At 39.0% G+C, this 13,095-nt stretch overlaps 1 protein-coding gene across 1 annotated transcript in view; it reads left to right on the plus strand.

Moving 5' to 3' along the window:
* Positions 1-13,095, plus strand: part of LOC122447477 (ATP-binding cassette sub-family C member 4-like) — a 1,659,665-nt gene that overhangs the window by 690,335 nt on the left and 956,235 nt on the right. The gene's annotated exons all lie outside the window — the stretch shown is intronic.

The following is a 13,095-nucleotide window of genomic DNA, read 5'->3' on the forward strand; positions in this document are numbered from 1 at the left end:
TTTATTCAGGAGTGTGTTGATTATTCTCTCCCAATCTTGACTCTCTGTTTTCTACCTCAGAACACCTCTATTTCCTCCTTTCCCCTTTTCTTCCCAATCCAATTCTGTGAATCTTGGTGGGTGTCTGGGCTACGGAGAACACTCTGGGAACAGACAACAGCGTAGATCTGTCTCTCTCCTCTTGAGTCCCCCTTTTTCCCCTCCTGCTCAACACTATCTCCCTCCTCCCTCTCCTCTTCTTCATGTAACTCTGTGAACCTCTCGGGGTGTCCCTAACGGGGGAGACTCTTTTTGCCATTAACCTAGAAGTTGTATTATCAGTGCTGTGTAGTTGGAGAAGTCCTGAGACTACAGGAAGAATAAAACTGAAATCCAGAGGCAGGAGACTTAAGCCCAAAACCTGAGAACACCAGAAAACTCCTGACTACATGGAACTTTAAGTAATAAGAGATCATCCAAAAGCCTCCATACCTACACTGAAACCAACCACCACCCAAGAGCCAATAAGTTTTAGAGCAAGACATACCAAGCAAATTCTCCAGCAACGCAGGAACATAGCCCTAAACGTCAACATACAGGCTGCCCAAGGTGACACCTAACACATAGACCCATCTCAAAACTCATTACTGGACACTCCATTGCACTCCAGAGAGAAGAAATCAAGTTCCACGCACCAGAACACCGACGCAAACTTCCCTAATCAGGAAACCTTGACAAGCCAATCGTCTAACCCCACCCACTGGGAAAAAGGTCCACAATAAAAAGGAACCACAGACCTCCAGAATACAGAAAGCCCAGTCCAGACATAGCAATCTAAACAAGACAAAAAGGCAGAGAAATACCCAACAGGTAAAGGAACATGAAAAATGCCCACCAACTCAAACAAAAGAGGAGGAGATAGGGAATCTACCTGAAAAAGAATTTAGAATAATGATAATAAAAATGATCCAAAATCTTGAAAACAAAATGGAGTTACAGATAAATAGCCTGGAGACAAAGATTGAAAAGATGCAAGAAATGTTTAATAAAGACCTAGAAGAAATAAAAAAGGGTCAATTAAAAATGAATAATGCAATGAATGAGATCAAAAACACTCTGGAGGGAACCAAGAGTAGAATAACGGAGACAGAAGATAGGATAAGTGAGGTAGAAGATAAAATGGGGGAAATAAATGAAGCAGAGAGGAAAAAAGAAAAAAGGATCAAAAGAAATGAGGACAACCTCAGGGACCTCTGGGACAATGTGAAACGCCCCAACATTCGAATCATAGGAATCCCAGAAGAAGAAGACAAAAAGAAAGGCCATGAGAAAATACTCGAGGAGATAATAGATGAAAACTTCCCTAAAATGGGGAAGGAAATAGCCACCCAAATCCAAGAAACCCAGAGAGTCCCAAACAGGATAAACCCAAGGCGAAACACCCCAAGACACATATTAATCAAATTAACAAAGATCAAACACAAAGAACAAATATTAAAAGCAGTAAGGGAGAAACAGCAAATAACACACAAAGGGATTCCCATAAGGATAACAGCTGATCTATCAATAGAAACCCTCCAGGCCAGAAGGGAATGACAAGACATACTGAAAGTAATGAAAGAGAATAACCTACAACCTAGGTTACTGTACCCAGCAAGGATCTCATTCACATATGAAGGAGAATTCAAAAGCTTTACAGACAAGCAAAAGCTGAGAGAATTCAGCACCACCAAACCAGCTCTTCAACAAATACTAAAGGATCTTCTCTAGATAGGAAATGCAGAAAGGTTGTATGAACGTGAACCCAAAACAACAAAGTAAATGGCAACGGGACCACACATATCAATAATTACCTTAAATGTAAATGGGTTGAATGCCCCAACCAAAAGACAAAGATTGGCTGAATGGATACAAAAACAAGACCCCTATATATGCTGTCTACAAGAGACCCACCTCAAAGCAAGAGACACATACAGACTAAAAGTGAAGGGCTGGAAAAAAATTTTCCACGCAAACGGAGACCAAAAGAAAGCAGGAGTCGCAATACTCATATCAGATAAAATAGACTTTCAAATAAAGGATGTGAAATGAGACAAAGAAGGACACTACATAATGATCAAAGGATTAATGCAAGAAGAAGATATAACAATTATAAATATATATGCACCCAACATAGGAGCACCGCAATATGTATGGCAAACGCTAACAAGTATGAAAGAGGAAATTAATAGTAACACAATAATAGTGGGAGACTTTAATACCCCACTCACAACTATGGATAGATCAACTAAACAGAAAATTAACAAGGAAACACAAACCTTGAATGACACAATGGACCAGCTAGACCTGATTGATATCTATAGGACACTTCACCCCAAAACAATCAACTTCACCTTTTTCTCAAGTGCACATGGAACCTTCTCCAGAATAGATCACATCCTGGGCCATAAATCTGGTCTTGGAAAATTCAAAAAAATTGAAATCATTCTGGTCATCTTTTCTGACCACAGTGCAGTAAGATTAGATCTCAATTACAAGAAAAAAATTGTTAAAAATTCAAACATATGGAGGCTAAATAACACGCTTCTGAATAACCAACAAATCATAGAAGAAATCAAAAATGAAATCAAAATATGCATAGAAATGAATGAAAATGAAAACACAACAACCCAAAACCTATGGGACACTGTAAAAGCAGTGCTAAGGGGAAGGTTCATAGCATTACAGGCTCACATCAAGAAACAAGAAAAAAGCCAAATAAATAACCTAACTCTACACCTAAAGCAATTAGAGAAGGAAGAAATGAAGAACCCCAGAGTTAGCAGAAGGAAAGAAATCCTAAAAATTAGGGCGGAAATAAATGCAAAAGAAACTAAAGAGACCATAGCAAAGATCAACAAAGCTAAAAGCTGGTTTTTTGAAAAAATAAACAAAATTGACAAACCATTAGCAAGACTCATTAAGAAACAAAGAGAGAAAAACCAAATTAACAAAATTAGAAATGAAAATGGAGAGATCACAACAGACAACACTGAAATACAAAGGATCATAAGAGACTACTACCAGCAGCTCTATGCCAATAAAATGGACAACTTGGATGAAATGGACAAATTCTTAGAAAAGTATAACTTTCCAAAACTGAACCAGGAAGAAATAGAAGATCTTAACAGACCCATCACAAGCAAGGAAATCGAAACTGTAATCAGAAATCTTCCAGCAAACAAAAACCCAGGACCAGATGGCTTCACAGCTGAATTCTACCAAAAATTTAGAGAAGAGCTAACACCTATCTTACTCAAACTCTTCCAGAAAATTGCAGATGAAGGTAAGCTTCCAAACTCATTCTATGAGGCCACCATCACCCTAATTCAAAAACCAGACAAAGATGCCACAAAAAAAGAAAACTACAGGCCAATATCACTGATGAACATAGATGCAAAAATCCTTAACAAAATTCTAGCAAACAGAATCCAACAACATATTAAAAAAATCATACACCACGACCAAGTGGGCTTTATCCCAGGAATGCAAGGATTCTTTAATATCCAAAAATCAATCAATGTAGTACACCACATTAACAAATTGAAAGATAAAAACCATATGATTATCTCAATAGATGCAGAGAAAGCCTTTGACAAAATTCAACACCCATTCATGATTAAAACTCTCCAGAAAGCAGGAATAGAAGGAACATACTTCAACATAATAAAAGCTATATATGACAAACCCACAGCAAGTATCACCCTCAATGGCGAAAAATTGAAAGCATTTCCCCTGAAATCAGGAACAAGACAAGGGTGCCCACTCTCACCACTACTATTCAACATAGTGTTGGAAGTTTTGGCCACAGCAATCAGAGCAGAAAAAAAAGTAAAAGGAATCCAGATAGGAAAAGAAGAAGTGAAACTCTCACTGTTTGCAGATGACATGATCCTCTACATAGAAAACCCTAAAGACTCTTCCAGAAAATTACTAGAGCTAATCAATGAATATAGTAAAGTTGCAGGACATAAAATTAACACACAGAAATCCCTTGCATTCCTATATACTAACAATGAAAAAACAGAAAGAGAAATTAAGGAAACAATACCATTCACCATTGCAACAAAAAGAATAAAATACTTAGGAATATATATACCTAAAGAAACAAAAGACCTATACATAGAAAACTATAAAACACTGATGAAAGAAATCAAAGAGGACACAAACAAATGGAGAAACATACCATGCTCATGGATTGGAAGAATCAATATTGTCAAAATGGCTATTCTACCCAAAGCAATCTATAGATTCAATGCAATCCCTATCAAGCTACCAACGGTATTTTTCACAAAACTAGAACAAATAACTTCACAATTTATATGGAAATACCAAAAACCTCGAATAGCCAAAGTAATCTTGAGAAAGAAGAATGGAACTGGAGGAATCAACCTGCCTGACTTCAGACTATACTACAAAGCCACAGTCATCAAGACAGTATGTTACTGGCACAAAGACAGAAATATAGATCAATGGAACAGAATAGAAAGCCCAGAGATAAATCCACGAACTTATGGACACCTTATCTTTGACAAAGGAGGCAAGGATATACAATGGAAAAAAGACAACCTCTTTAACAAGTGGTGCTGGGAAAGCTGGTCAACCACTTGTAAAAGAATGAAACTAGAACACTTTCTAACACCATACACAAAAATAAACTCAAAATGGATTAAAGATCTAAATGTAAGACCAGAAACTATAAAACTCCTAGAGGAGAACATAGGCAAAACACTCTCCGACATAAATCACAGCAAGATCCTCTATGACCCACCTCCCAGAATATTGGAAATAAAAGCAAACCTAAACAAATGGGACCTAATGAAACTTAAAAGCTTTTGCACTACAAAGGAAACTATAAGTAAGGTGAAAAGACAGCCCTCAGATTTGGGAGAAAATATAGCAAATGAAGAAACAGACAAAGGATTAATCTCAAAAATATACAAGCAACTCCTGCAGCTCAATTCCAGAAAAATAAATGACCCAATCAAAAAATGGGCCAAAGAACTAAACAGACATTTCTCCAAAGAAGACATACAGATGGCTAACAAACACATGAAAAGATGCTCAACATCACTCATTATCAGAGAAATGCAAATCAAACCACAATGAGGTACCATTACACGCCAGTCAGGATGGCTGCTATCCAAAAGTCTACAAGCAGTAAATGCTGGAGAGGGTGTGGAGAAAAGGGAACCCTCTTACACTGTTGGTGGGAATGCAAACTAGTACAGCCACTATGGAGAACAGTGTGGAGATTCCTTAAAAAACTGGAATAGAACTGCCATATGACCCAGCAATCCCACTTCTGGGCATACACACTGAGGAAACCAGATCTGAAAGAGACACGTGCACCCCAATGTACATCACAACACTGTTTATAATAGCCAGGACATGGAAGCAACCTAGATGCCCCATCAGCAGACGACGAAATTGAATAAGGAAGCTTGTGGTACATATACAACCATGGAATATTCTCAGCCGTAAAAAAGATAATTCATTTGAACCAAGTTTCTATGAAGATGGATGAAACTGGAGCCCATTATACCAGAGTGAAGTAAGGCCAGAGTAAAGAAAACATTACAACATACTAACACATATATATGGAATTTAGAAAGATGGTAACAATAACCCTATATGCAAAACAGAAAAAGAGACACAGAAGTACAGAACAGACTTTTGAACTCTGTGGGAGAAGGTGAGGGTGGGATGTTGTGAAAGAACAGCATGTATATTATCTATGGTGAAACAGATCACCAGCCCAGGTGGGATGCATGAGACAAGTGCTCGGGCCTGGTGCATTGGGAAAACCCAGAGGAATCAGGTGGAGAGGGAGGTGGGAGAGGGGATCAGGATGGGGAATACGTGTAAATCTATGGCTGATTCATGTCAATGTATGACAAAACCCACTGAAAAATAAATAAATAAAGGGGAAAAAAAAACAACAGGAAATATAACTTTTAACAAATATTTCCAACATTAAAGAAATACAAGCCCAGGGAAAAAAAAGAAAAAGAAAAGGAGCATTTTATTAATAGTTACATTTCAGTAGAGAATTGCATGCAGAAATATGATCCAAGAAGGTCTTTTTCTTCTCCTCACTTAACTTAGATGATCATGATGGTATGATCACTCACCGAGAGCCAGACATCCTGGAATGTGAAGTCAAGTGGGCCTTACAAAGAATCACTATGAACAAAGCTAGTGGAGCAGATGGAATTCCAGTTGAGCTATTTCAAATCCTAAAAGATGATGCTGTGAAAGTGCTGCACTCAATATGCCAGCAAATTTGGAAAACTCAGCAGCGGCCACAGGACTGGAAAAGGTCATTTTTCATTCCAATCCCAAAGAAGGGCAATGCCAAAGAATGCTCAAACTACTGCACAATTGCGCTCATCTCACACGCTAGTAAAGTAATGCTCAAAATTCTCCAAGCCAGGCTTCAGCAATACATGAACTGTGAACTTCCAGATGTTCAAGCTGGTTTCAGGAAAGGCAGAGGAACCAGAGATCAAATTGCCAACATCTGCTGTATCAAAGAAAAAGCAAGAGAGTTCCAGAAAAATATATATTTCTGCTTTATTGACTATGCCAAAGCCTTTGACTGTGTGGATCACAACAAACTGTGGAAAATTCTGAAAGAGATGGGAATACGATACCACCTGACCTGCCTCTTGAGAAACCTGTATGCAATTCAGGAAGCAACAGTTAGAACTGGACATGGAACAACAGACTGGCTCCAAACAGGAAAAGGAGTACATCAAGGCTGTATATTGTCACCCTGCTTATTTAACATATATGCAGAGTACATCATGAGAAACCCTGGGTTGGATGAAGCACAAGCTGGAATCAAGATTACCGGGAGAAATATCAATAACCTCAGATATGCAGATGACACCACCCTTATGGCAGAATGTGAAGAAGAACTAAAGAGCCTCTTGATGAACGTGAAAGAGGAGAGTGAAAAGTTGGCTTAAAGCTTAACATTCAGAAAACTAAGATCATGGCATCTGGTCCCATCACTTCACGGCAAATAGATGGAGGAAACAGTGGAAACAGTGGCAGACTTTATTTTTTTGGGCTCCAAAATCACTGCAGATGGTGACTGCAGCCATGGAATTAAAAGATGGTTACTCCTTGGAAGGAAAGTTATGACCAACCTAGACAGCATATTAAAAAGCAGAGAGATTACTTTGCCAACAAAGGTCCGTCTAGTCAAGGCTATGGTTTTTCCAGTAGTCAGGTGTGGATGTGAGAATTGGACTGTGAGAGTGCAGAATTGATGCTTCTGAACTGTGGTGTTGGAGAAGACTCTTGAGAGTCCCTTGGACTGCAAGGAGATCCAACGAGTCCATCCTAAAGGAGATCAGTCCTGAGTGTCTAATGGAAGGACTGGTGCTGAAGCTGAAGCTCCAATACTTTGGTCACCTGATGCGAAGAACTGACTCATTTGCAAAGACCCTGATACTGGGAAAGATTGAAGGCAGAAGGCGAAGGGGGCGACAGAGGATGAGATGGCTGGATGGCATCACTGACTCAATGGACATGAGTTTGGGTAAACTCCAAGAGTTGGTGATGGATAGGGAGGCCTGGAGTCCATGGGGTCGCAAACAGTCAGACACGACTGAGCAGCTGAACTGAACTGAACTTAGGTGGAAACCAATCATCAAAGTGATTAATATAACCAAGATGGTGCAATGACTTTCAATTTTTTTTGATAGTTTGAGTATTTTGGCTATCTCTCACATGATATAATATTGTTGTTTTCAGTTAACGCCTAGATTTGATCTTTATCAACTTTAACTGGTCTACTCGACTGCTAAACATCATCCACCAAGAAATCTCCAGCATGAAACTTTTTTTTTTTTTTTTTTGCTGTGTTGGGTCTTCATTGTAGTGCACAGACTTCTCCAGTTAGGAAGTGCCAGCTTAGTTGCCCTGAGGCATGTGATATCTTAATTCCCCAATCAGGGATCAAACCCATGACCCCTGCATTGGAAGGCAGAGTCTTAACCACTGGATCACCAGGGAAGTCCTCTGATGAATTTGCTTTTGATAACTCTCTTCAGTCTGTAAAAAGTTGAAGAACCCACAAGAGGAAGAGAAGGAGAATTCAAAACTCAAAACGTGAAGCATAACTAAAATGCATTTTCTGCTCAACTAACTAATGCCTGATCAGATTATTTACAGAAAGCGGACCCCATCTCTCAAAAGGCTGTGACACAGAAGCCCTAAACGTCTGTCTTGTTCTACACACATGTTCACAAGCTGTAACACCTGCCTTACCTTCCACAAGGTCACAGGAGATTTCATCTACTCCAGAGAAGAGAAGACTGTTCAGTGGAAGAATTATGAATAAGATGACTATATCAGAGTTAGATGACCAGTTCTCAAGAACACAAAGGCTCACTGGTACATTTCCAGCAAGCTCCATCATTCACACCTGGAGGCACTAAGAGCTAAGAAGAGCCCCTCATAGATTTTAAAACACACTGTTTATACAGTTTCCTGAGACAAAAGTCTAGAGACTTAAACAGATAAGCAAGAAAGTCAAACTACACATGGCAGTCCCAGCCCAGATATGATCAAGGACAGCCCAGTGCTGCAGGTTACAAACCTGGGGCTATCCACCAGAAGCCCAGTGGTAACACCTGCCATCCCACAGTGCCCTAAAACTGTGATTCTCTTTGGGAATCACTGCTGTCTGTTCAGTTCAGTAGCTCAGTCATGTCCAACTCTTTGAGACCCCATGGACTACAGCATGCCAGCCCTCCCTGTTCATCATCAAGCCCCGGAGCCCACTCAAACTCATGTCCATCGAGTCAGTGATACCACTAAACCATCTCAACCTCTGTCATCCCCTTCTGTTCCTGCCTTCAATCTTTCCCAGCATCAGGGTCTTTTCTAATGAGTCAGCTCTTTCCATCAAACGGCCAAAATATTGGAGTTTCAGCTTCAGCATCAGTCCTTCCAATGAATATTCAGGACTGATTTCCTGTAGGATTGACTGGTTTGATCTCCTTGCAGTGTAAGGGACTCTCAAGAGTCTTTTCCAACACCACAGTTCAAAAGCATCAATTATTTGGCACTCAGGTTTCTTTATAGTCCAACCCTCACATCCATGCGTGACTATTGGAAAAACCACAGCCTTGACTAGATGGACCTTTATTGGCTATTAATCAGCTGTCTGTTACTCAGTTATTTGATCTTAACATCATTGCAATTACAGGAGAAGTAAAAGTAATGTCACCCACCTAAAAGAATACTGATAAATACAACAAATTCAGCAAAAAATAGTGCAAAATAAAAACAGGGGATTACCGCCTAAGTGTCTGGGTTTATCTGCTGAGAGACAGTCTTTAATAACCCAGTTGAACAAGCAGACTCACTAAGGAGTAATACCAGTCCATAGTCTATAGCTTCTACTCTTCTGTCTATTCTTGATCCTAATCCTCAACTAGTAAGGAATAAAACAACTGAGAAAATATTCACTATCAAACTTGAAACTAACCAGATTAAAACTTTCTGGATAAGCAGGCACAAGATCAAAAATTGCTCCCCAAAACTCTTCATCTTTGACATCAGTCTAAATTTGATTTGTGAATATTCTTTCCAGAAACCAATTGAGAATATAGTTCTTACATCTTCATAAGAATTCTTCACAACTATGAAACCATGATTTTTAAAAAGAATCCAATATAAAACAACAATATTCGATAAAGGTTCTACAAGAATCTCAGAGTCTCTGGGGCAGACATTTCTTGGTGGAGTCCTTGGTATTCAGCCTCCTGAAAGCACTTGACTTTTGGACCCCATTTTCTGCTTCTTAGGGGATCGTCTCATAGGGTTCAGTTCAGTTCAATCAGCCGTATCCAACTCTTTGCAACCCCATGAACCGCAGCATGCCAGGCCTCCCTGTCCATCACCAAATCCCGGAGTCTACCCAAACCCATGTCCATTGAGTCGGTGATGTCATCCAACAATCTCATCCTGTCATCCCCTTCTCTTCCTGCCTTCAATCTTTGCCAGCATCAGGGTCTTTTCAGATGAGTCAGCTCTTCACATTAGGTGGTGAAAGTATTGGAATTTCAACCTCAACATCAGTCCTTCCAATGAACACTCAGGCCTGATCTCTTTAGGATGGACTGGTTGGATCTCCTTGCAGTCCAACGGGCTCAAGAGTCTTCTCCAACACCACGGTTCAAAAGCATCAATTCTTTGGTGGGCAGCTTTCTTTATAGTCCAACTCTCACATTCATACATGACTACTGGAAAAACCATAGCCTTGACTAGACGGACCTTTGTTGGCAAAGTAATCTCTCTGCTTTTTAATATGCTGTCTAGGTTGGTCATAACTTTCCTTCCAAGGAGTAAGCGTCTTTTAATTTCATGGCTGCAGTCACCATCTGCAGTGATTTTGGAGCCCAGAAAAATAAAATCAACCACTGTTTCCACTGTTTCCCCATCTATTTGCCATGAAGTGATGGGACCAGATGCCATGATCTTAGTCTTCTGAATGTGGAGCTTTAAGCCAGCTTTTTCACTCTCCTCTTTCATGTACATCAAGAGGCTCTTTAGTTCTTCACTTTCTGCCATAAGGGTGGGGGCATCTGCATATCTGAGGTTACTGATATTTCTCCCAGCAATCTTGATTCTAGCTTGTGGTTCATCCAGTCCAGAGTTTCTCATGAAATATTCTGCATTTAAGTTAAATAAGCAGGGTGACAATATACAGCCTTGATGTACCCCGTTTCCTAAATGGAATCAGTTTATTGTTCCATGTCCAGTTCTAACTGTTGCTTCCTGACCTGAGTACAGGTTTCTCAAGAGGCTAAGTGCTAAAATTTCCCTAGTCAGTATAGTTTCTCCATTACTTTTCTGCACATACTTAAAAGGTTTCTTTTCCAACTCCACCAACTCTGCTTCATGAGAAAAATTAAGAAGACAAAGAAAACAGAAATAAGCTATATCAAAGAAAAAAAATGCTTGAGTGAAATATATAAGCAGAAAATAATTAGCTTGTGTGAAAAATCAATGGGCAATTTATCTTCAGAAATGGGGAAACAGGTGACAAACAGTAGAGCTGAGAAAGATCCAGAACTAAGGAGGAAGAGCAGTGAATCTGGGAAAATAATAACATTTAGGATTCTAAATATAACTTCACTCCTCTTGACACAGTCGTCTTCATACTGACTGCATCTTAGCATCACCTGGGAGGGGTTAAGAGCACTCTGAAGCCTGAAGCCAAGCCTCCAAAAACTGGTTTGGGTTCAACTGATTAAGGACGGACCCTGAAGTTCCCTCTCCCTGGAAGATTCTGGGTGTAGAATCTAATCCCATTTAAGCATCTGCTATTCTTACATCATCAGGGCATCTGGGCCTGGAGGGGCTGTGAACTTGCTTTGAATGACTTATAAGCACCACAGAAAGTTTTAACCCAAGTTCCATGTTCCATATTATGCTTCTAAGAAAATGCCTTATGAACCCAAACTCTTGAGACTTCAATGATGAAATTCAGACCTTCCATCTGACACCACAGAAAAAAAATAAATGTCTATAAAATATTATGTTTACAAAATAAAAATATGAATCAAAATTTGTAATGTTATATCTAAAGAGGGGGAAGAATTAGAATGGAACAAGGATACCAATCTTCTTTAAAAATAGCCTCTTTTATTGATTTGACTTTGGAATTGTAAAAACATTATACAGAATTGTAATTATAAAGGTATCAAGTTTTCAAAATCAATTCCTTAAATTTCAGAGTAAAATGAAACAAAAGCTATATCCATCCAGTAGATTGGCAAAGTTACACAAAAAAAGAATTATTAAAAGCAGTTTTTAAAAAACTTAGTTGAAAACACATTCCCTGTGTGATATTCCTATCTAAGAACAATATGAACAGCAGCAAAAACAACAACAAAAAAGCTTCCAAAAGTCACATTACTGTTAATAGTGTTGATACTATAAGATTTTTAAATGACAAATTATGTTGGTATCATTGAGAACTGGGATTAAGTGAAGTTGCTCAGTCATGTCCAACTTTTTGCGAACCCATGGATTGTAGCCTGCCAGGCTCCTCTGTCCATGGAATTTTCCAGGCAAGAATACTGGAGTGGGTTGTCATGCCCTCCTCCAGGGGACCTTCCCAACCCAAGGATCAAACCTGGATCTCTCACACTGCAGGCAGACTTTACCATGTGAGCTACCATTAGGCATGGCAGAAAAGAGAAAAGATGATGAGAGGAAAAGAGATACCAATCTAAGAGTAAAAAGATAAAGCAAAAGCACTACTGTCTTGAATCTGATTTAGATTGGAAATACCCATATAAACTCAAGGTCTATTTACTATAAAATAAAATGTATACTAGCTTTGTCCAATGAAAAAGGTGAGAAACAATAGCCAACTCAACAGCAATGAGTATCCCTAGTGCCCAGACCATAATCTCTAAATACCATTTCCCACTAGATGGAGCCATGGCTGCTTGGAGAAATGGAGATTCCAGGGCTGGGGAAAATTTGTACTTAAGAAGAGGGAGGTGGGAGGGGGGATCGGGATGGGGAATAAGTGTAAATCTATGGCTGATTCATATCAATGTATGACAAAACCCACTGAAATGTTGTGAAGTAATTAGCCTCCAACTAATAAAAAAATTAAAAAAAAAAAAAAAAAAAAAAAAAAAAAAAAAAAAAAAAAAAAAAAAAAAAAAAAAAAAGAATGCACAGCTTTTTTTGTGTGTAACGATAAACCAGAAACTTGTCATACCAGGAAGCAAAAAATTAGCAAAGATTTCTACAGCTTGTACACAAGACAGGAGTCCTGGGAAGAGACCTATTCTATTCTTAATGGCAGAGGCTGGTTTCACAAAGGGCTTAGAAAACTCACTGCTGTTTACAGGCCATCATGGCACAACAAGAACTCTTGAGAAAAGTCACTTCTAAAAGTCAACTTTTCTGGATAGTAATTAAAAGTTTCACTTCTAAGCAGAATTTTGAATTTTTCACCATTATGAAAGCAATCTTTTTAAAAAGGAGTCACCTATTTCCTTGACTTATTAAAGAAAATGGATTGAGGAGGAT

Source organism: Cervus canadensis, chromosome 9 (assembly GCF_019320065.1).
Source record: "Cervus canadensis isolate Bull #8, Minnesota chromosome 9, ASM1932006v1, whole genome shotgun sequence".
In the NCBI taxonomy this organism is placed as follows: Eukaryota; Metazoa; Chordata; class Mammalia; order Artiodactyla; family Cervidae; genus Cervus; species Cervus canadensis.